General features: G+C 43.8%; 1 protein-coding gene across 11 annotated transcripts in view; it reads right to left on the reverse strand.

The window, feature by feature from the left end:
• TSNARE1 (t-SNARE domain containing 1) overlaps positions 1 to 24,103 on the reverse strand; it is a 464,136-nt gene that overhangs the window by 252,100 nt on the left and 187,933 nt on the right. The gene's annotated exons all lie outside the window — the stretch shown is intronic.

The following is a 24,103-nucleotide window of genomic DNA, read 5'->3' on the forward strand; positions in this document are numbered from 1 at the left end:
AAGGGTTGTACAGCAAAAGGAGATGGGACTGGGGAGTTGCCTGACAGCTTGCCCAGGAAAATATTGTACTCGGGAGCGAAATCTGAAATTGAGAAGGACAAATTTACTTACCCTGGTCATCTACCCCTTAATGACACAGTATCTCCAGGAAAGCACTGGGGATGTGAAGGTGCAGAGCTGCTTTACCAGCACCAAAACAGGCAGGAACAGAGCCAAACCCCTCCAGTCATGGGTGTCCCTCCCCTTTACCCCCAAATTCCAGTACCATTATTCCTTGTAAGCAGTGGTTGCTGGCCTTGCTCTTTGGGACCACACAAACGAAGGGGAAGAGACATAAATGCTTCCCAAAGGTATTTATTAGCTCAGTCCACTAGTTCTCAAGCTTTGTAAGGTCAACAGAGCACTCTCAGCCTCTAAGCTTCTCCAGAGAGCACTTTATATCCTTTTAGTCAAAAAAGAGTGGTTTTCCAAGAGTTTTAATTCAAAAACTCAATAAATACTTGGAAAAGACCTGGAGAAAATGATGTTTTTTCTCCCTTAGAGGACATATATGAGCCAAAGTTTTACTGAAAAAAAAGACTCATTTGTCAGTGTTTTTTTTGCTGCTTTTTTTTTTTTAGAGTGGTGAGATATGGAATGAATGGAAGTTCTTTGACCTAAAAAATGTCAAGATGTCTATTTATGGTCCCTTATTCCTGAAGACCCAGAAGTCCTGGCTTGTCCTGACTCTTCAGCTCCTTCCTGCTTCTCTGTCAGTTCTGATGGAGAGCAGCTCTTTTGAGTCTTAAGTCAACTCTTCCAGCACCTCTTTTGAGGAGCAAAGCCAGTCCCCAAACAGCTTTTACCAAACACAACCTTAACTACAAATAAACTGAGACCTCTCTTGTTGAGGTTGTAATCCAAAGGTTGGCAGTTTTTTTCCCACTTCAATGTTTTTGTGCAAACAGCTCAGTTGGGAAAGCTGTCCAGGATCATGGAATCATGGGATGGCCTGGGTTGGAAGGGACCTAAAGATCATCTTGTTCCAACCCTCCTGCCAGCAGGGACACCTTCCAGTGGACCAGGTTGCTCCAAGCCCCGTCCAACCTGGACTTGGACACTTCCAGGGATGGGGCAGCCACAGCTTCTCTGGGCAACCTGTGCCAGGGCCTCATCACCCTGTCAGTAAATAAAAGTACACTTGATTTCATACAAGGTACTACAAGTGAAAGCTTAGTGTACCATGAAGACAACACCTCTTAGATGCAGAACAGGAATTCAGATGTGTGTCAAGGGTTGAACACTCACACAGAAGGCATGGATTCCTTTGGCATCATGCAAGAAGGAGAAATAATCCCATATGAAGACAAAATTGGATCCAACAATGAGTTATTACCTCTGTTTATTTAAATTAAGATACAATTTCTGTGTTCATTCATCAAAATGCACTTCACTTACTGATGATCCTAGGACTCACCGCACCAGCTGAGCAATTGCATCGCTTTTAATTTGAGATGGAAAAGATCATATCTACCACAGACAGGTATTCCACACTGCCACTGCAAGAGAGGGAGCTGGGAATTGAACCCTGTCACATTGCTAACACTGAGGAGCAGACAGTCAGCCTGATCCCCAATCTCTTAATCAAGTAAATCTTGCCACCAAATGCATGAATTCTATAAGGAGCAGATTCAAAACTCAGATTTCCATACCTAATTCCTCTTACTGGAAAGCAAAATGCTGGAGTTGACATCCATTTTGCAGACCTCATTAAATTATCTGCCCACAGAACAACTCAGGGATTTACACACCAGTAAATCCCCATCCCCAAGGTAAAATGGCTTGTTAGGCTCTTGCATCTGATCTTTCCCAATCTCTAAAGTTAAATAAAGTCTTCTTCATTTGCATTGTAATGTAAATTTTATGTTAGATATCTTATGTAATAAATTCGTGCTGGGCACGAAATTTACTCTGCTGCAAAATAACTGGGAGCAGGAGTACAAAAAAATAAAAGTTCTGCCTTACACCTCTTAATTCAAAATGCACTTTAACCAACATTCTGGTGCTTGATTTTTACACTTCTCACTATGTTGTCAGCACAATTAACTTCTTATTCTTCAGTGCTCAGGAATCAGACAATGATTATATTTAATTTACATTAAATGCTATTAAGATCTTAATTAAAAAAAAAAAAATCCCTCTCAAAACTCTGCTTCCTGCAGCATTTTATTTTAATTTGTAACGGTAACAAGATATGTTGTTGTTTTTGTTGTTGTTTTTATTATTAACAGTAGTAGCATTATTAGAATTATCATCTGTCTTTATATTCTGCTCCCCATGGAAGTGTGGAAGTTAATTAAAGGGAGGTCTCTGATGAATAAAATTTCCTTTTCAAAAGAGTCCTCCACACAACAGTAAGTTAGTAATCCATCTTTGGAGCTACCAAGTACCCAAAATACAAATGTAGTAAAAGATTTCCCTCTCTACAGCTCTACTCTGAAAACAAGTCCTGGAAGGGTAAAAACCAGAGAGGGAATCTCTTAGGAGGAGTAACATCTCTTGCTGAGCATTTCTGCATGCACAGACACTGCAAAGACAATGCACTAAATAATCCAGGAGATGCCAAACTGCTGCCTAAGAGTTCCCTGTGGCTGCTGCTTCCTTTGCTGGAGGAGCCCGGTCCAGCGCTCTGTAATCCCCAGCTGCTCCTGGTTTGTTCTTTGAACCATCATCTCCCTGATTTATTTACCCAGTTCTAAAAGGAGCACTGCAAACAGGCAGATGCGGCGGCGGCTGCTCCCCTTCTCCGCAGGGACACCGGGAAGGAGCTGAACTTCTGCCTCTGCTGCTTCTTTGAGACACTCGACGAATGACCAAGTCAACAGAAAAATAATCAGACCCCAAAAGCAACAGCAAACACCCACAAGGGAAGGAGTTCTCTCTGCCTCACCGTGCCTGATACTTACAATAATCCCAAGGAGCTTTGATTTCCAGCCCCAGCAGGAAACGGCATTTTCACTTATAAAACAAGATGTAGCTTATTTTATTTTCATCAGATTCCTAATGGAAGAGCAATAATGAGTTCTTTGGGTACAGATCAAAGATACCTTTGTTGTAGTGGTTTGAACATCATTAGATTTAGAATCCCCTTCGCCACAGGGCAACTGCACAGCAGTGGAGTAGTTTTTTGCACTTAAGAGTGGTCAAGTAGGATTGGCAAGAGTTAAGCCAGACAGCTCAGCGTAACTCAAAACTTGTCTTTTTCACAGCTGCTCTAATATTTACAGCAGTTTTCTTATCCAAAAAGAGGTAAAAATCAGAGCACTTTGAGCAGAGCACTGAGCTGCAGGATCTGTGGCTTAAGCAGAAGTAGGTTGAGCAGCTGCATTTACATTTATTCCATTGCTGCTGGAGACAGAAATGCATAAGGATGCATCAAATATGCAGAGGGAAATTGTTGGCACCACAGGACATCCCCTTCCTGTCTTACAGATAGATTCTGTGAAGGACTGGTGGCTGTGGGAACTGATAGGCCCCAGCAAACCACAAATACACACAGATAAAACTTCGTGCACTGTCCACAGGGACAGCAATGGATCCTCAGGATCCTATCCCCCTTTCTCCACCTAATAAAGGTTTTTAACTACAGAGCAAAGCCAGTGGAGGTCCTTTGTAGTCTGTGGAGGGGGGCACCTGTAGCAAGATGTTCTGCCCTGGAATGTGGTCAAAAACCTCAAACAGTGGGATAGCAAAATAGGGATTTTGCATGCTGTTAGTGGTAGGCTGAGAGGGGCACCATGTGCTGGGTTTTGGTGTTGAATTGTATTAAACCCCATCTGCCACACCAACCTCAACACCCTGATAGTGAGGCAAAGATTTGGCAGATGAGATTCTAAGCTGACCTAGAGGCACACGACTGGCAGTCAGCCCCTGTATACTTTTAAAGCCCAGTCCACTTTCCATAGGGTAGGTTCTTCTATCATATTCTTCCTTGGAATGTGTGTGGAGATCCATTCCTGTCCCAGTTGGGGAGGGGATGTTCCCCAAGGATGTCCCTTGAGGCTGAGTGAAAGAGATTTGCCCACAGTCATTGGCCTGGGTGAGTTACATCAACCTCTAACAGTTGTTTCTTTTGGTAGTTTTAACATAATTTCTTTAATATTGCTTTGATATAGTGCACTATCCTATATGATACTATAATAGTAGTTTCAGCTTTTGTGCTGTGCAGTAAATAATTCTGATTGAGTTCTTTTTGTCTAAACATTCATCAGAATAATCCATTTTTATAGACACATATCTGATTTGCCACCATTAAAGTCTGAGGGACAAAGTTGTAAAACTTAGACTGTTGACAAAGTCCAGGGTTAAGCCAGGATCCAGCTGTCCCAGGCTCCTCTCTGAGGAGCAAAGAGGTCCTCTCTGCACCTCATGACTCAACAAGAGCTTCTCTAACAAACTTTGTCAGAAGCTCCCACTCCAACCTGCAACAGCACCTCAAAAATGATGCAGAGAATCCACACTTCAGTAGTGACCCACCATTCCAGTGTATCCTACACAACCAGGATGATCCTACAGCAGAATCAGAGAATCAGAGAATATCCTGAGTTGGGAGGGACCCACGAGCATCATCCAAGACAAACTCCTGGCCTTGCACAGGACAATCCCAACAATCTCACCCTGTCCCTGAGAGCATTGTTCAAATGCTCCTTGAGCTCTGGCAGGCTTGGGGATGTGACCATTCCTTGAGGAATGTGTTCCAGTGCTCGACAAGCTTTTGGGGGAAGAACCTTTTCCTAATATTCAACCTAAGCCTCCCCTGACACAGCTCTAGACATTCCCTCAGGTCCTGTCACTGGTCACCAGTGAGAAGAGATCAGTGCCTGCCCCTCCTCTTCCCATCGTGAGGACTGTGAAACGCTCATCTATAGGATGGAAACTTTTGATGCCTTAGATCACTGCACTCTACCGCCCGCAGAAAGCCCCGAACCTCATTCTCCAGGACGTACAGAAAATCACGCTGTGAAAAGGAGACAAGAGGAGTCCTTCAACTTTATTCGAATAAAGGGAGAGACTCCACGGGAGCAGACGCCTGGGGGGGTTTTCTCTCTCGAGGTTTCGGAGGACGCAGCCTCCTTTTATCGCAAACCCCCGGCTGCACGTTGCCCTCTTCCTTTCCCCACTGCCTGAGGTACCAGGAAGGTGCAGCCTTCCCGAACCGCCTACTACACATCCCCCCTTGAACCTGTCATTACACCCCAAAGATCAGAAACTCAGGCTTGTGCGGACCCACGCGTCTGTTTCAGGAGTCAGACTGCCTGGGCTGTGTAACAAACCTGTTGCTTGAAGTTGGTAGAGACATTAAGACCCATCCCCTCACCTTTGGAATTGTTTGTAAAGACATTAGCACACATCTTTCCTACCAAGGACCACAGGCTCTGTTTCTGCATTCTGAATGCAGGGGGAATCTCTCACCTCTAAGCATTTATTGCAAATGTAAACAAAGCAGAAAGATGAGCTAGGAGGAAAAGTTATTTTTTAGAATCATAGAATCACAGTCTCGCAGGATGGTCTGGGTTGAAAGCAGCCTTAAAGATCCAGCCCTGTGCCGTCCTCGGGCAGGGATGCCACCCACTAGATCAGGTTACTCAAGGCCCCATCCAACCTGGCCTAAGTTGTTTCCTTAGGTTTCACCAAGCCCTAAAATATATTTACTGTGTTGTTACGGTCATCAAAGGAAGAAAGGTTAAATCTACTTATTCTGGCTCCAAACTGACTTTCTCAGCCTTTCCCTCCCCCCCCCCCCCCACACTTTTTCTTCTTCAAGACCTAATTGTGCATGTTGAGGAAAAGTTTACAACAGAGCAAAATAAGAGCTCTAACTCTGATCTGTCAGCAAAGCCCTTTGCATAGGTGTAAATCATCCAGCAGAGTAAAAGGAGAAATACGGACTGCTGCTTCCAGGATTCAAGCCACACAATATTCTAAAATAAAAGCATCATGGATTTCCAATTTGCCTGTCACTTGAAAGTATTAGGAGACATGGCACTATTTTTCTTACAGGAGCTTAGGGGATGCTCTGTGGCTGTGTGGGAAAAGAAGGGGTGGTATTTCAAACCCACCTGACACGGGTGAAATACCATCTCTAGAGAGGAACACGGTTTGCAGTTCTGTTGTTCAGTGGTTCTGCATTAAAACAGGAATTTCTGTCAGATAGCAGCCCTCACAAATTTCATCACAGAAGTGCAAACCTTGGCAAATTTTTTCATGGCTTTTTCAATACCTATTTTTAAGTACCTTTTTTATCATGGCTTCTTAAAATTAAATAATCATAAATAAAGAAGCAGTTATTGCTGGAAGAAGGAGAATGCTTGCTCCCCTGCAGGATTTGACCAGCTGCACGCAGCTAGTTATTCATTAACCACTACCAGCAATTCAGATTTGTGTTTTTCAACTAAATGATCTGCAGAACAGTTTATAAGACCCCCCCCCTTAACCCTGCATCACCTACAGATTAGTTCAGCATCGCCTCAGACTCCATCTGTCAAGTCATTGCTGACAGCTCTCACAACAGGACCCCACGGAAGCAGCTCAACAATGTCACTCCCGTTAGTCACCTCTCACGTTGTTTTTCTTTCTCCCACCCATACTATTCCCAAGTAAGTTTTAATTTTAAAAGTTTCACTTTATTTCCTAATGGGAGAGCCCCTTGAATCCTTTGTAAGAACCCTGCTAGCGCTGAAATATATTACACCTCCCTCTCCCTCATTATGCAGTAAACCTCTTAGCTTATGAGAGGCAGAAATTAATTTAATTTGCCATCATTTCATTTTGATGAACCCTGGTGCCTACTGATTATGATAGTTATATATATATTTTTTTTCCTCCAGGTGCTGATAAACTGCTTATTTCTTTTTAACTATTCTTGCAACTTCGCTTGTGCTGAGGTAAACCATCCTCCTGCACCAGATTTCTGCAAAAAGCAAACAGATCCCTCCTTTCCCAGACCAAGGACCTCAGCTGCCCTCTGTGAGCTCTTAATATTCACCCGACTTTCCGGAATTGCCCCGATAATCCTTTTAGCGCCCAAAGATAAATGGCACCAAACTGTGACCGCTCTGATTCCTTTGCCCGGGCTTTCTAATTCTGTCGTGCCTTTCACATTCCTGCATTAACGAGGGGACCACGGCTCAACATCTGTCAGGGAAAGGTCACTGGGATGTGTTCCTGCCGCAATTCTCAGCGGCAGAGCCGGAGGTGCCTGCAGCAGTAATAGAAAGCAACTTGAGCGACACACAGCCTACGGAGTTGTTATCACGCCTTCCTTCCAGTGATTTGCTGCAGTTCCTTGCTGAAGCTTGGATTGGAGCTGTATTTCCAGGTTTTTCAGGGTTGGAATTCGATGATCTTTAGGGCCACTTTCAACCCAAGCCATTCTATGATTGGACAATTTTGCTTCTGCGCTAGGAAAGCTCAAGGTCGCTGTTTTTAGGGCTCTGTAGCAGGATTTAAGTCAACTTCCAGGGAGAGCTGGGGAGAACTAAAGATTTTCTGAGTCCTGATTGCAGTCCAGGAACACAGAAATAAAAAATACATATATACTGTAAAAGAGTGTTGGAAACTGGTGGAAGGTGTCCGGGCCCACGGCAGGGAGGTTGGAACTATGTGATCTTTAAGGTCCCCTCCAACCCAAACCATTCTATGACTATGATGAAAATGTCCTCCTTCCCTGGAATGGCAGAGATGTGGATGTTGCCTTGGCTTCATCCTCAAATCTATTTGTGTGTGGACTCCAATAAACGCAAACTCCCTCTCACAGTGTGCCCGTTGCAGAACATGGGCTGGAAGCTACAGACACAAAATCCAAAATATAACAAATCCCAAGGACTTCATGAAGATAAAAATGATGACTGATGTACCTGCTTAAATAAGTTTACTCATAATTTATTCTCCTGTAGAGATTAGCTCGTGTGTTTCAGTGTAGAATCACAAACAGTGCTTTGAGAGTACACAAATGTGCCAGAAAGTGTCCTGCACACACACAGACACGTATGAAGGGAAGACAGGGACAAATGGACAGGAGACAAATGGCACTGCAGATTAATGTAGTCGATTATCCTTCCCACACTCCCTCTCTTGGTTGTAGCATTTAACATGCATTCAGTACTCAATAGGGCACTCTGAAAAGCAAAGATGAAGGGTACTTTACTGATGTGAATGAATGATCGATTGCTTCAGCTCTGCTTGAGAAATTACAATGGAACCATCGTTAATAAAAGAGCCAGTACTTGGAGGGTGAAAAGTTTTGGCGAAGAGAGATGTAAAATTTTTTTAGGCTTTATTTCGATTTTAAAAGTTGCTTTTGCTGTTTCATGTGTTTTCTTGCCACCAAAGTTTTTTCAGTGGTGAGAACACGCAGAGCAAACATCTGCAAAAAGGGAATAAATCACATCAATTTCTGAGATGTAGGCATTTTCATCCCAGAAAATACATGTTTCATTAAAAAAAAAACCAAAAACCAAAAAACCCAACATTGCTTAAACCCAGGCAATTTTAATTGAAAAATGAATCCATTTCACTCAAACAACTGCAATGAGTTTTGTTATTTTGTGAAGTGAGCAAGAAATCAAAGGCAAACAAACAGCTCGAGACACTTTTCAGCTGGCTGTGGTTATTTGTGTATTTCTAGTTAGGGGCATTAAAGCACAAATGCTCCTGTGTGTATGCTTAAATTAAGTGATGTGCCCAAACCCGGTTCCTCCATCAGGATTTAAGTGAGGAGGAAAAGGCATTAGCAGCAATTGTGCCACCGGAATTGTCAGTGTGGAGCAAACAGGCTGTCTCATACAGCCGTGAAAAATGTCCACCCTTGGACTAGCAGGAAATCTAAACAGAAAGGCAATGACCAAGCAATTCTTTTGCAGTCCAAAGAGCAAAGCCAGGTGGTTTATCATCTGCAAGAAAGTCAGCTTTAAGAACAAGCAGACAAATATCCAGAGCCCTGCAGCAGTACACAGACACGGTGGCTTCATGCAGAAGCCCAGCAGGAATCAGGTGCTGTGGGGTTCAGGAAGAAGCAGCTCAGCAAAGGAAACACAATTGTTACCCTGATCTCTAATTCCATCCCAGATTGTAAATCAAGGAAATGTCACCATCACATTCATAGACCGAGCTGGAGAAAGGTTTGATTCACACTGGTTCCCTTAATGGGGAATATGAAGACAATGTTTCAAAACAACAGCACCAGAGACACCAAGTTTGTTAGAAATGCACTTTTTAGTCATTGTAAAAAGACTTCATAAACCTCCACACGGACGTTAATAAATATTGCCCTGTAAATGTCAATTATTTAAACTGTCTGTGTAATGCAGATGGACTGATATTTACAACAGGTGCTGAAGATGATGAAAACTCTACTAAGAGTGAAGTAACATGCAAAGAAATCCAGTGTTTAGCCAACTCCTGCTCTATTTGATTTGTTTTGTTACCATCACTGGCAGAGGCAATGGCATAGCTTTTGGCTGCCAAGATAGACATGTACAGATCCCACAACTTGGGTTTCTCCTGACATCTCTTTCTTTTCCATCTGGAAACTCCATTCAGATGGGACAAGGCAATTTTGGGTTTATTCACCTCGGATTTAAATGCAACTTCACAAAACAAGTCCTGCTTCAAACATGGCTCATCCATAGAGTTCTTATCCTTCCAAACAGAAAAGCATCTTTTGCGCCTCTCAGGACACCGACAGACCCCTTTCTGTCCCCAAAAACATGGTCTTAATATGCTTCATTTACGTCCCACATTTCAGCTCCCTGGACCCAACCCCTCTCTCTCACATGTGCTACGGAGAAGGAACTAAATTTTCCCTCCATACCATTTCCACACCCTCAACAATATGAACTTCACCAAAACCAACCACCACCACAAGTTCTCTAATTCCTAAAACAAAAAACCCCAAACACTTTCACACCAAGAGTTTGCTACTATACTTTTTTTATATCAATCTCCCTAAACTCCAATGCCCAATTCCAAACTCATGTGTAAATCTCCTCAGCCCTGGTGAGGCACATCTGGGGTGCTGTGTCCAGTTCTGGATTCCTCAGTACAGGAGAGAGATGGAGTTCCTGGAGTGGGTCCAGTGAAGGGTTACGAGGATTATTTGGGGACTGGAACATCTCTCTGATAAGAAAAGGCTGAGGGAGCTGGGGCTGTTCAGCCTCTAGAAGATACTGAGAGGGGACCTCATCCCTGCCTGTCCCTGTCTGCAGGGAGGGCTCAGAGCAGGGCCCAGGCTCTGCTTGGAGGTGCCCAGCAATGGCACGAGAGGAACGGGCAGGAACTGATGTCCAGGAAGTTCCACCTGGACATGAGGAAAAACTTTCTGAGCACTGGAATAGAGCACCCAAAGAGGATGTGGAGTCTCCCTCCCTGGAGATATTCCAGAGCCATCTGGGCACAATCCTGTGCCAGGTGCTCTGGGATGGCCCTGCTGGAGCAGGCAGGTGGGACCAGATGATCCCACTGTGGTCACTTCCGATCTGGCCCACTCTGTGATTCTGCATTCCCAAAACATTCCCCAACCACATCACCTGAGCTAGGGCAGGACCTCCTTCCCCATTACATCTCCACGCACTTATGTAGCGTGGCCACTCACACCCCTCACCTGTGCAGCTCCAGCAACTGAGACCAAGATACCAGCACTTCTCACTCTGGTCCTCTGATCACATTTTCCCTGATAGGGGATGTCCAAAACACCTCCTCACCCACCAAAAAATTCACCCCACGTTTAAACCCACTATCATGTCCTGAGCCAGACCTGTAGCTCTCAGCCTGCTGGTACAAAAATACTGGGACCAGAATGGGAAGCTGCAAACTGCTGCTGCTTCAGGAAGAAAAAAATTACCTTCATGACTCCTTCTCAAGGTGATCACTGCTGCTGAGAACATTTCTGACTGCTCCATGTCCTGTGGGTTGGGGATCTCTGCTCTCACCAGTGCCATTTCTGCTCACACTGAATCTGTTGTACCTTCTTGAGCAGCTCCCTCAACTCCACAGCAAGAGCAAACACCAAGTGCTGCACAACTTTGCTTTTTCTCTCTCTCCTCCACCTCTTCCTCTGCTGGAAGGGATTTTGGAGTATGGTGCTATGCAGAGAGGGAGGTCAGCTGGAGGAAAGAGACATTTTAAAGTACAAAATGAAGCGTAAAAGTCGATGTTGGTAACAGTGCTGGCACTTTCTGAACACACTCCCTTGAGGCACTTGTGCCAAGATCTATTTCTTCCAATTTTTTTTCTTTTTTGAGCAGAAGATGGGAGAACAGAAAAATGTGAAGATAATGTAAGGCAGGAATCAGCTTTAAAACATGTTTGTTTGAGAGCAGGATTTTTTTTTTGTTGTGGTTTTATTTGTTTTCATATTGCACTTTGCTCTCAAAAGCACAAAGATGACTGGAAGGAGCTGTGCTGGGAAGAGAAATGGATCTCAGCAGCCTACTTACCACCTATTGCTCTATCCCTTATACTTCATGTGCCTCTTTAAATCTGACATCTCTGCAACTTTCTGAACATAAGGGCAAGCTGTGAAGTACAAGGCAAATTAATATATTTATCCTGCACAGAGTGCAACATACTCAAAATGTAGAGTCTAAATCTCTAAATACTTTTCTTTCTCCTTCACTGTCCTTTCCATTCACCTTACATTTCCCTCTGCCTGGAACTGCTTTTTGAGCAACGCTTTAATTGAGCAGGAAGAAAGATGTATCTGTCTCTTTTCAGGAACGATTACGTTTCCAAAACAGGCAAAATCTTAAAAGAAATGCCACCAGTGAGACTTCTCTGCTCATCAGCCCCACATTTCATTACTTTAAAGATCCTTCATGCTCTCAGGTGACAATAATGCATAATTTCCAGCGTGCCAGAAGTCGCTCTTCCCCACCACACTGCAAGTGACATCAGACCATAAAGCAGACGAGCACTTAGATTACAAAAACACAAGGCACTTTATTGGCCCATAAAACACCCGCTAGAGAGGCCATGTGAATGAAGACCCCGTTTTGTGGGGCAATAAATTTTGCACTAGCACCCAAAAGGCACTGCTATTACAGGAGTTGTGCAAATCACCATCCCTGGCCCATGACAAAAATCCTCAGGCTGTGGCCAGCGGGATCTGTGCCTCCACAACAATTAAAATGCACCACTGCCCGTCCAAAAAATTAAACTTCAAAGACATCCCGCCCTAGTAAGAAACGGGTACAAATAAAAGGATAAACAAACAGAATAAAAGACCTGAGGAAGTCCATTACAAATCACCAGGCTCTGAGGTTTGTTCCAGGGAAGGCAAGCCTCTCTTTTTGCTGGCAGAAGGCAATGAACGAAGCGTTTAATGAACTCAGATACAGCAACTCTCTGTTTACAGGGAGGGCCAAGGGAAATATCCAAGTGTTCCAATCCATTCAGATGTGAAAACTGTAAGCCCCGTTATCAGAAACCTCTGCTGCTGATAGCAAATTTGTTCTCTAGGGGGAAAATGGATTCAGCTTAAGAACCACTGTTAAGAGTCCAATGCAGGTGCTTGAAAGAAAATTACCTGATGAAAGATCAATAATGTTTCTCCTCTCCCTGAATCGAGGCTCATGTGCAGAATAAAAAATTACAGAGACGGATTCTCTATCACCTTGCTTCAACATGGGCCATTGTAAATGTAACCAGGTAGGAAATTAAGTATTTAAAATCGTGTGGTGAAAATCACATTGCATTTGTGCAGGTAGAGACCCAAAAAGAGAAGAAAACAGAGGAAGTCACACTCAGTGCACTGTAAAAGCAGATGGAGCAACCCAAACATGTTTCCTTGCCTCCTTAGTGCTTAAAAACAGGCTTTCATACAAAATGGTTAAGTGTGCTAATTTTATGCAACAGCTTCCAAAAAGTTGAGCACATGGATCCAGCTGACCAGCTCCCTAAATGAATTCAGCAGCAATATCCTTTAAAGGACCAAAGCACCACAGAAAAGATGTTACTGAAGCATGTGACTGACCTTTCCTTTTAAAATAAAAGGATTTTACATCAAAACAGGGTCAGTCAGGCTGAAGTGCAAGAAGCTAAAGGGAGTAATCCTAAATATATTTTTTTTTCCCTTTTCCTTCCCGAATGGACAGAAGAGTTTGTTCAACTGAAAATGGACTTCTGGAGTACAGTGAAAATCTGGAGAATTTCAGACACGTGAGATCTTGGGTAAATGGTGATGGCTCAGCTATTGTGGAGCAGAGATTTTTCCCTCCTTGTCAGCTCACTAAAATGTCTCAGTTGGTGTGTGCTGTGGTAGCAACAGGAGGCTCCAAAACGTCAACTCCAAACTTCTGGGCTGCTTTTGAGGGATCTGAATCAATAATCCCGTAACTTTCTAAATAAAACCATTGAAATTAAAAGTTGGGGATAATTCATTATATGTAAAGCCCTGCCCTTGGGTCACAACAACCCCCTGCAGTGCTCCAGGCTGGGGGCAGAGTGGCTGGAAAGGGATTCATTAGTATCCAGTGTTGATTCTTTAATTGACAGAAAATCAGTCAATATCAGAGATCCCAAATCCAAAACCAGTTCTTGGTTTGTTGTTTTGTTTTTTTTTTCCAGGACTCTTCCCAACTGAACAAAACATGAACACTAGGTGAGATCCAGCCTCATAACTACTGATGCATGTGACATCCAATCCACCCATCCAACCACCTCTTATCCAGGACTGAGTCACCTTGCAGGTACCAAAACACAGAGTGTGGCTCTCTAGTTACTTGAAAGCCTGTAGGAATGGAGTGGCTGCTCCTTCCATGGGTTTAGAAATACCAGCTCCATGGAGAGAGGCAGATTTGCTGCCCTTAAAGCTCTTCTGCTCTCCAGGCTGATGGTTCCTGCGCAGAGAACGCCACAAATCAGTTCTGCTGTCAACCCACAGGTTGTACCATGTCTTCTGGCTGGAGCATTCACCTGGATCCCTTCCCCTTATCCCGAAATTGCAGAGAAGATACAAAGATAAGCAAGCTGGAAGCATGAAGTCGGGATGGGTAAGTGATAAGACATGAATGAATCCCACTATTTTCCTTAACTGAGGTCTGTTGCCACTTGAGGCTGCCAGAAGCCTGATCAGAGTTGGCCTTGTTCTTGTTATTTTCCCAGATGAGATCCAGAAAACCATCCCAACCAACATGATTTTGTGATGTTTTGAGCTCTGCTCAGATTATTGGATTGATGCTTTTCCCCAGAATTTATCACCCTTTTCCTTTCCCCACTTCATTCCAAGGGTAACTGAGGGTTATCTCTGGTCAAAAAAACAGAGTTTATTGAAATGTTTGGAAAGCCCTGAAGCAACCATGCAATTTAATTTTTTTTTTTTTTCATCAAAAATCACTGCTTCCTGATTATCTACTTTCCCTTATTAATGATAAAAAATTAAAAGAAATTAAGTCATCACTGGGTGGAACAGCTAAGAGAACTGGTGATATTTTTAGCTGTACTGCTGAACAGAAATGTTCTGCCCATACATTCCACCCCGTTAGACCAACATTTAGCTGGGTATTTTGGGGCTGTGGGCTCCTCTTAGCAACTCCATCAGACCACGGTGCCCATGGTGGTCCTGGACACTGCTCCAGCCATTCCCAGCCCTGCCCATTCCTGTCACTTCACTGTCACAAGCAGTCACAGCTTCAGCTCAGCAAGATTTCGGCAAATTTTACACCCTTGGTGAGATACAATTTTGTGCCATGGAGGTGCCTGATAATATCTGCTCCCACTTGTCACCCAGATGGGTCCTTGTCACCTCCTTCTCCTCCATCTGCAGGCACGGTTCAGGGTGGTGCTGGAGGCTCCTCTTCCTCCTCTCTCCAGCTGTGAGGACACTTTTTCTTCAGATGGCTGCTGAAGAGGGCACTCAGCCAAGAGCTCCAAGGAGCCTCATGGAACCAGAGTCATCTCACTGCCAGGGTGATGTTGGATGTGCCTCTCTGACACAACATCCCTGTCACACCCGCAGGATCTCAGGTTTAGTTCTCAAGCACTTTCCCTACCAAACAGTCATGGAAAACAGAACCCTTTAACTCTCTTACAGAAGATAAAGAATCTCTATCATGCAGGATCTTATCTGCCCTACAAACTGCCATAAAGGAACTTGCTGAATCAGCTGTATTCCTTTGATTATGCCACATCAATCCCTTGCACAAATGTATTAATTTAATGCCACTTCAGAAGTGTGCTTTATTATTACTATTTTGGGGGCTGGAAGATGTCAGAGATAACTATGAAGAAAGGTCTTTGGTGCTGTCTCACTGAGAACAGAAAATAAAACCAGCAATCCACAGCAGCAGCTTTAGAACAATGATAAAAAAATCAACCTGTCAAATGTCTGGATGTGTGGCAGGGAACCTGATGAGGCAACTTTTTTTCTTAATAGAGATAAAATTTTGCAGAAATATCCCTCTTCCCTTCTCCCTTCCCTCCCTGAAGAGCTGATTTTTAACACCCCTTTACTATTTCCCAACCAGCCTGCTACTGGCCAGGACAGTAAATTGGAGATCATAAAAAGTTTACCAGAGTTTAAACAACATTCCTTGTTAGAAGAGCCCAACAGTTCAGTAACAGCTGTTGTCTCTTGAGAAAATCTGTTTGCAGGTGGGATGGCTGGGGGAAATTCAAGGTACTTCGGTTAATTGTTAAAAATGCACAGCATCTTAGAGTTCCTCTGAAGCCACACAGATGTTAAGTAATAATAATAAAAAACTAATAAAACTGTGTTCAGGAGAAAGCACTGACCATAACAAAGCCTATTTCATATATGCTGGCTTCTTCCACGTTCCCTATTCAGCAAATCAATTTCTTTTGTTGTTGTTGAAGAAAAAACCTATTCCTTACCTGCATGATAAGATGAAATTTAACACTGTGACTGCCATAGCTGATATTTGTTCAGATGTTGACTGGAGGAAAAAATGATTTTTTAAAAGCTTGAGGAAATAACCTTAAAAAGGAGATGTTTTCCTACCCTGCATTTTCTGTTGGACTCCTTTTTTTTTTTTTCTGCAAAGATCAAAAAACTGAGGTCACCCAAGACTGCTCCTTTCCAGCCAAATATCAAACTGTCTCACATCAGCTGCCCCTTTCAACGCTTTTTCTTTGTTTGCTTTTTATTCCACAATGGACTCCAAGGACAAGCTTTCCTCCACACCGAAAGCACTGGCCAGGTGCACACTGCTCCCACAGAGAGCACAGCGCTTGTTTTTCCCTTTACAGCACTAATTTAAAAAATGCATTAATGAGCCAGGTTACTTCTGTTTTAACATTTTGGCTTTTCTGTTTCAGTGCCCCTTTCTGTTGCACCCAGAACTAATTTCTGCTTCTTTTCTCCTGTTTTCTGTGCCTTGTCAATGGGGGTTGGAGGTTCACCCAGTACAGCAGAATGATGCCCTCATTTGTGCTCTCAGTGCACTACAAATGCTGGCAAACAATATCAAAATCTCATTTTAGGACCAAGATGTAATTGGGTCTGAACTTACCTCCGGTCTTACCCTGACGTAATTCCATTACCTTTAATGGAATTACTCTCGATTTGCACCGGTGTCTTGAATTGAACTTTTGCTTTTCAGGATTTATGTATCTTGTTTTCCTACCATTTAAAACAAGAAGCCAGACAAAGTCATTTCCAACTCATTTTCCACTCCTCAATAAATTCAGGCATTATTACAGTTTATCTCTGTGACCTCCACTTGCTCTTGTACATCATCCATCTCATTATTCACGGTTTCTGCAGGACGTTGCATTCCATTATCTTCTATTTATAATCCGAGATGTCTGAGAACAAAAGGGGGCAGGGTTCTCCAGAATACACCTTTCTGGCCTTTTTACAGATTTTCTTACTCATTTCCAGCTGCTCTCTGCCTACAGCCTCTTCTTTATGCTCCTGAAATTTGTTTTCTGTCCCTGTGACCCACATGGTGACTAACAAAAGGAAGATCCAAAGAGGCATTGCAGATAATTTGTGACGTAACAGAAACATAAAGAGACATTTGCCATGATCCAGTGTTTAGTCCAGTCCAGGTGGGAAACCACAACTGGTGATGTGCTGAGTGATCAGAAAAGGAGAGGTGGGAGAAAGGCTTCCAGTTCATTATCAAAAACCATTATTTAGCCCACACTCTGTAAGTAATACTAAATTACTTAGCAATGTAGTGGTGGACAAATTTTGTAGATTAAAAAGAAAGGGGAGTAAGAAAATAAAGGAATTAATATATCTGGATACAGTCACCAAATGGGAATATTCCAATCAAATACAGGCAGCTCTATGTCTTGGCTGACTAAAGAGCATTTTTGTGTGACCAGCTCAGTGAAAACACCTCTGCTGCAAGGTGTGAATCCCTCTCAGTAGGAGAGGAGACCTTCTCACCTCCAGCCTCTGCCCATCTTCACAGGGTGGGAGCATTTCCTCCTGTTCTGGGAGCATCTCCTCAGAAAAATGCAGTTCAAAAGTCTTTCAGGTACCTGCTCAACCTCTCTTTCATTTCACAAGTGGAGTCAAACGTGCACAGCAAAGCCTTGGTGATGAGTTTCCCCAGTTAAGCACACTCAAGTCTATTCGTTAATTTTTTTTCTGTATTTTTTGTGTATCTTTTTCTTTAAATTTTTCTGGTGTCAACTTCTTACCCTCTCTTCACTCCTTTCCCTCATAGATTTAAGAGCTTTTCCCCCTTGAAGGGGGCTTGTACTCTGTAACAAGTCACTTCTCAGCCTCATTTCTAAAAAAAATTAAAAAAAAAACCCAAAAAACAGACTGTGTTACAAGGTTCACTGAGAAACACTTTCTTTTTTTTAATAGACCTCGATTACATCTTGTGTTTTCTCAGGGGTTTTTTTTAATACTTTTACCCCAAATTGTGAACACTGAAAAAAATTCCACTCTGTCCTGCTGCACAATCCCTTCGTTACACGGAGAGACAAAAAATTCATCCTCCTTTTCCAAACTCATTAGTGAAGAGTTCATACCTGGGAGTGCCATTCCTGGGAATTCCTGCCGAGTTTGTTGACCCACATCAGGTCACTGCTTTGCAACGCACACCCTGTTTTAAAAACGGTTCAGATAATTTCTCTTTTGCAATAACTTCCTGCCTGGCTCTACAGGAACAGGCTGCTGGGCAGGGCTCAGCCTAACACAGCTCCTCCAGCCTCCTCAGGAACTTCCTCGGTCTTTGTGCCAGCTCTGAATTTTAGTAGAAATATTTTCACAGCCACTTAGCACTGACAAGAGAAATCACTTATGAGGATCAGGCCTGATAGCAAACACAGAGAAAACCCATTAGAAATGCTCAGTTTTGATTCCAGTTAACTTTGCACAGAGCTGTCACACTCCTTATCCTGCCTTTCAGACTCAGTAGACCGTGGAGAGAAACTCCTTTTAGGTGTGTCTGTGCTGGGAGAAGAGCAGAGAGATTTGGGTAATAAGAATGATGGTTTTAGGTGACAAGGGAGTGTTTAGTTCTTAATCAGAGTAAGTTGTGGGCATTTATCCTTCTCCCTCAAGCACCCTTTTCCTTGAAAACTGAAGCAGGTTGTACAAGCTGGAGGAAACACAGTCTATCCCAGCCACATTCCTGTGGCATCCTGGAATTCTGTGTCAGCAAGAGTGTGGCCAGCAGGACCAGCGATTGTCCCCCTGTGCTGGGCACTGGGGAGGCCACACCTCAAGTGCTGTGTCCCGTTCTGGGCCCCTCACGACAAGAAGGACATTGAGGGGTTAGAATGTGCCCAGAGAAGGGAACAGAGCTGGGAAGGACCTGGAGCACCAGGAGCACCTGAGGGAGTTGGGAGGGCTCAGCCTGGAGAAAAGGAGGCTCAGGGGGGACCTTCTCACTCTCCACAACTCCCTGGCAGGGAGGTGTAGCAAGGTGGGGGTCGGGCTCTGCTCCCAGTTAACAAGTGACAGGATGAGAGGAAACAACCTCGAGCTGTGCCAGTGGAGGTTTAGATTGGATCCCAGGAACAATTTCTTAACCAGAAGGGTTGTCATTGTTAAAAGCAGCCCAGGGCAGTGCTGGAGTGACCATCCCTGGAGGTGGATGTGGCACTTGAGGACGTGGTTTTGTGGTGACCATGGTGGTGATGCTGAGTTGGCTGCTGGACTTGATAATCTAAAAATCTCTTTTCCTATCTGAACTGTTCTATGATTCTCTGACTCTGTAACACCACACTCATACAATCCATGCCAGACTCCTGATGCCCATCTCACCACGAGGGTCAGATACCCTCACAGCCCCGAAATGACTCTGCCCAGGCATGTGATTGGCTGAACATCCTTCACAAGGGCTCAGTTTCACAGAAACCATCTTCTACCTTCACAGGAGCCAGGGATGCACTCGATAGTGCATCTTCACCTGCAGCAGGCGGTGAGGAACATTGGCTCTTTGTCCCCTCCACAGACAAATTATCATTCCTGGGACTAATAAGGAAAGTAGAAGTGTCTGCTGTGGGCAGCACCAAGACATGAGGAAGCAACACATCTCATAGTGCACAGCACACTGCTGAAGAGCTGTTATCATGGACCACCAGCCCAACACAATCAAAGGAATTTAACAATCTTAATTAAAACTCAAAACCCTAGGTGATAAAATCCACTTGCAGAACAATAAGGGTAAAAAGTCTTCATTTATTCTGTGGTTTTGTTAGCTAAATTTTTCTGAGCTCAACTTCTCATTAGATGAGAGGATCAATCCTTGCCAACTCTGCTATGCTTCTTTACTAACCTCAGCCAAAATTGGAGTGAGCTGTCAAAAATCCCCAAAAAACCCCTTTGATGTCTGTGTTTCCCTAGATGTTGCAGGGACAGGGAGAGGGTTTCCCTCTTCTTCTTACTGAAAAGGGATTGTTTGAATTGCTGCTGATGCAATCCTGTTGATTTAGAAAGAAAATGCACAAAGACCTGATCCTTGAGTTCAGTAAAATGAGGAAAAAATCCAACTAACAAATAACACTAAACCAAGAACCAGGGTTTTTTTTCCAAGCTGCCTCTCTGGTGAGCTCTGTGGCCCAAAGTCTTCTGTCCATCCCGGTGCTTCCACAGCCACCCCTCCAGTCTTGTTTCCTCTGCATTCTGCAGGGTGAGAGCTTTTATCAGCTGCATAATGGAGCTTAACTGTTCCTTCTGGTTAGTCAGAGGAAAAAGCAGCCTGAATCCCATCAGCTTTGGGAGAGGGAGGTTATCGCTGAGCTGTTACACTTGTGGGACGCAGCCACCTATTTCTAAACACTTTAGAAAATAGTGTTACCCCTGGAACCTTTGCTGGCTTTTTGTTGCTGCAATTACCGAGCGCAGAAATAAAGGTGCTGCTAATGCTGGGGTAAAGTGTGATTCCACTTCTGACTGACTTCACATTTCTGCTTTGTCTTTTTTTTTAAGTTTTTTTTCCTAATGTTCTCCTTTATGCAAGACCTTGAGTATTTATTTTGACAGCTTACATTATTCAGCAAGCAATTAAACTTTCAAATGTATTGTGTTCTCATAGCTTAAAATAGCTTTGGCAACCTCAGTAGGGTTTCTCAATCCCCCACACAACGCAGATAAAGAAGTTCTCTGTTGAATTTTTTTTTTTTTTCAGGTTGCTTATTTTAAGCAAATACCGTATTTTAGAGAGTCTTCATGTTTTGACATCCTTACACAAACCAGGCAAATACTACCCATGGAATTTCCCCCAAAAAGTTAAATTGGCAACAGGTAAATAAAATGTGTTATAGGATAATGGAAGTAAACAGATGGAGTGTGAGGAACAAACCAGACTGCTCAGCTCCATAAGTTCCTCTCATTCATGGCTCTGCCTGTCCCCTGCACTCTCCTGTGGAAGGTTATGGGGGTGGTAGAGAGAAAAATATTTCCAGGATTCAGTTAAAAGAGATAATTAAAATAATTGTGAACACTCCCAGCTCTCCCAGCTTGTCTAAAAGCAGAGGGTTTCCAGCCCTCGGAGCATCTTTGTGCTCTCCTCTGAACTCACTCCTACAGGTCCACATCCTTCTTGTCTTGGGGGCCCAAAAAACCAAAATCTTTGTTTGAAGAAATCCTTTGGAAAACTCGAGGAAATATAAGCTACCAAACACAAACAGTTTTTTCCACATTTCCAAGTACAACTCCGATGCTGTTTTCCTTCTTTTACTGTTTCTCTAAACCTCCACATTTTGCCAGCTGAAAAATCAGATTTTGTGTCATCCAGTCTTTTATGCTGGAAATCGCTGCCCACCGAAGAGCCACCTCTGCTCACTGCCAGGTGCTCACACTGCTGACCGGCTAATCCACAGAGAGCCTTCAGCCAGCGATTGCCTGCTCAATTCCAGGACAACGGTAAGGCTGCTCCTCCCATCAGATAGTGCCTAAGGAGAGCTAGGATGGCTTTTAGACATTCCTGCTAGCTTTTAAATGGAAATGGGATGGAAGGGCTCAGGGAAAGTGTAACAGCAGAGTTTTCAGCTCCACATTGCAGAGAGGAGAGGGAGAGGGAGAGGGAGAGGGAGAGGGAGACGGAGAGGGAGACGGAGACGGAGACGGAGACGGAGACGGAGACGGAGAGGGAGAGGGAGACGGAGACGGAGACGGAGAGGGAGACGGAGACGGAGAGGGAAGGCTGCATGGGATACACATGATGACATCCTGTGGTTATTATTCTTTCTTATACCATTCAATATCCCGGTGACGTTGGGCTGAAGGACTCGTACCTGCGAGTGCACTGAACTGCTTACTACAGTTGTCACCACTCTCTGTAAACACACTCAGCTGTCTCTGCTCAACAGAGCAAGGATTAGCTGCTATTTTTTCCCTCTGCCATTTAAAGGAGACAATCTCCTTTTCTCCCTCCAGTAACCTCTGCTCCACAGTAATTTATTGTCCTACTCCTCTCGGCTTCAACCACCCAGTGCCAGAGGAGAGAGGCAGGCAGTGCTTCAGCTGACAGCCTTAAAATCTAAAACTTGCCTTAGATTTTCCACCCTTTACGTTACATGTTCAAGTGAAGGGATGTCTCTGCAGAGCAGCTTGCAAGTTTCTGCACAGCAATCCAGTCCCACCCAGGAACCACAGCAGCCCCAACCACCTGCAGAAAAAGGAGGTTTTTCTTCCTGAGTACCCTGGACAATCTCCCTCCTTTCCCAAGGTAACAGATAGTAAATTGCTGTAGTTCTGGTCTGAGAACAAACGTAGGGCATTTTTAGGCAGAGGTAACCTTTTTTCATCAAAACAAGTGGTAGAGCTGGAAGAAGCCTTAGGCCTACAAAAGTTCAGCTCCTGTACAGCTGAAGGAAACTTATCTATTTTTACAGCTCTAACACTTGGTCTAATAGAAGATGCCAACTCTGTAACACCCAGACTGAGCTAGGCCAGGTCTCCCTGAACAGCACAGTGCTGAAACATCCGTCTTTACAAGGCAAAGCCTAAGCTTGGTCTGCTCACACAATCCTCCTCCTCCTCATTTTATACCCATTTTTATACCATTTATATAGACAAAAAGTGCTGCTTTTCTGCCTTGCTTTGCAAACCCAGCATTAAGGCTGCCGTTGCACGCAGCATCACAACCCTTCTTTTCCTTTCCATTAATACAAGAAAATTAACAGAAAAAAAATAAAAAAAAAGCTTGCTCTAATTTGAGGCTCAGCAGAGGAAACTCATTTGCAAAACTGGCAGGTCCTCCTCACTGCCTTGTCCCCTGTGTAGGAGGTAGGAGCAGGGATGTCACCACAGCTCAGCCACGCGTGGTGGGGAGGAAGGGGCACAGCGTGCTGGGGACCTCAAATTTGGTGTCTGAAAGGCAGAGCCACAAGGCAAGGTCACAAAACTTTGGCATTCTGGATGAGCTATGAAATTTATGTCCACCCCTGCTGGCATGTCACAGCCTTGGGGGAAGTGGGAGATGGTGAGAGACGTTTTGAGGCAGCCTGGGAATGTGTAGCTGCTCTGGAGGGAATGGTTGGTTCCTTGAGCCCTGCTGATTTTTCTTTGCTGCACTCACCACTGAACACTTTGAATCCCCAGCACCATCTTCAAATCAAACGAGCTTTGCTCCACCAAGAGCTGTGTTCAGCCCACAGGGTTTGTTTAGGTAAAAAACAGCATTCCCATGGCTGGAGCTGGCTGTTATCAATCTGTGGTTTCCGTGGAGACATTTTTCATGGAATGAAAACAGTGACTCACTGGGTTGCAGGAGTGTCCCTCTTCCCTGCTCTTCAGAGATCAGCACCATCCTCTTTGTCTTCTGTGAACACACACCGGGGCTCCTTTTTTGACACCACATCAACTCACACTTGGCTTTGAAGTAGCCCCTGGGGAGAAAAAGCCTTTCTCTCCCATCTCCCTCGAAGACTGGATTATGGAGGTCAGTCCCAACAAACCCATTTGCACATCCCAAAGTGATTGATCACCACCCAGGCTGTCCTCAGACAAGTAATGAGCCACCAGCATTAATCCAATGTTCGTGATAGAGAAAGTTTAATTAACAAATTGTATTTTTATATGAAATTTAAGATTCAGTGTGTGCAGCTGATAATTGGGAGTTTGAATACCACCCTGCCAGGCAGAGAAAGACAAAATGTTATAACTCTCATTAGTTTAATGATCTCCCCATAGTTTAGTTCAGTGCCAGGACAATCAAAAAAACTTAGGAGAGAACATTGGAAGATCTTCTGAGGTAAATCAAGAAATGCAGGAGGAATTGGAAGAAGCACCAAAAAAAGGAAGGAAACTCCAGGAGACTCCCAGAAGGTAAAAAACCAAACCAAACAAAAAAAATCAAACAAAAAAAAAAAAAAAGAAAGAAAAAGAAAACCAAAATAAACAAAAAACCACCAAAACAAGCAAACAAACAAACAAAACCAGAAAAACCCCAACCCCCCCCCGAAAAAACAGGGGTGAATTACAAGCTGGGAGAGGAGCATTATCCTGCCCAAAACCCCAAACATCTCCATCAATCATCTCCATCTCACCTCCATCATTTTATGTGTCTTTGCCACTTATAAAAGCAAAGTCAAAACCCAGTCTGGGAAGATGGGACAGAACACACAAAAGCACAAAACTGAATCCACAACAAAAGGGTGGGGATAAACCAAGTTAAATCTGCATTACTGGGAG

The sequence above is a fragment of the Aphelocoma coerulescens genome, chromosome 2 (genome assembly GCF_041296385.1).
Source record: "Aphelocoma coerulescens isolate FSJ_1873_10779 chromosome 2, UR_Acoe_1.0, whole genome shotgun sequence".
Taxonomy (NCBI): domain Eukaryota; kingdom Metazoa; phylum Chordata; class Aves; order Passeriformes; family Corvidae; genus Aphelocoma; species Aphelocoma coerulescens.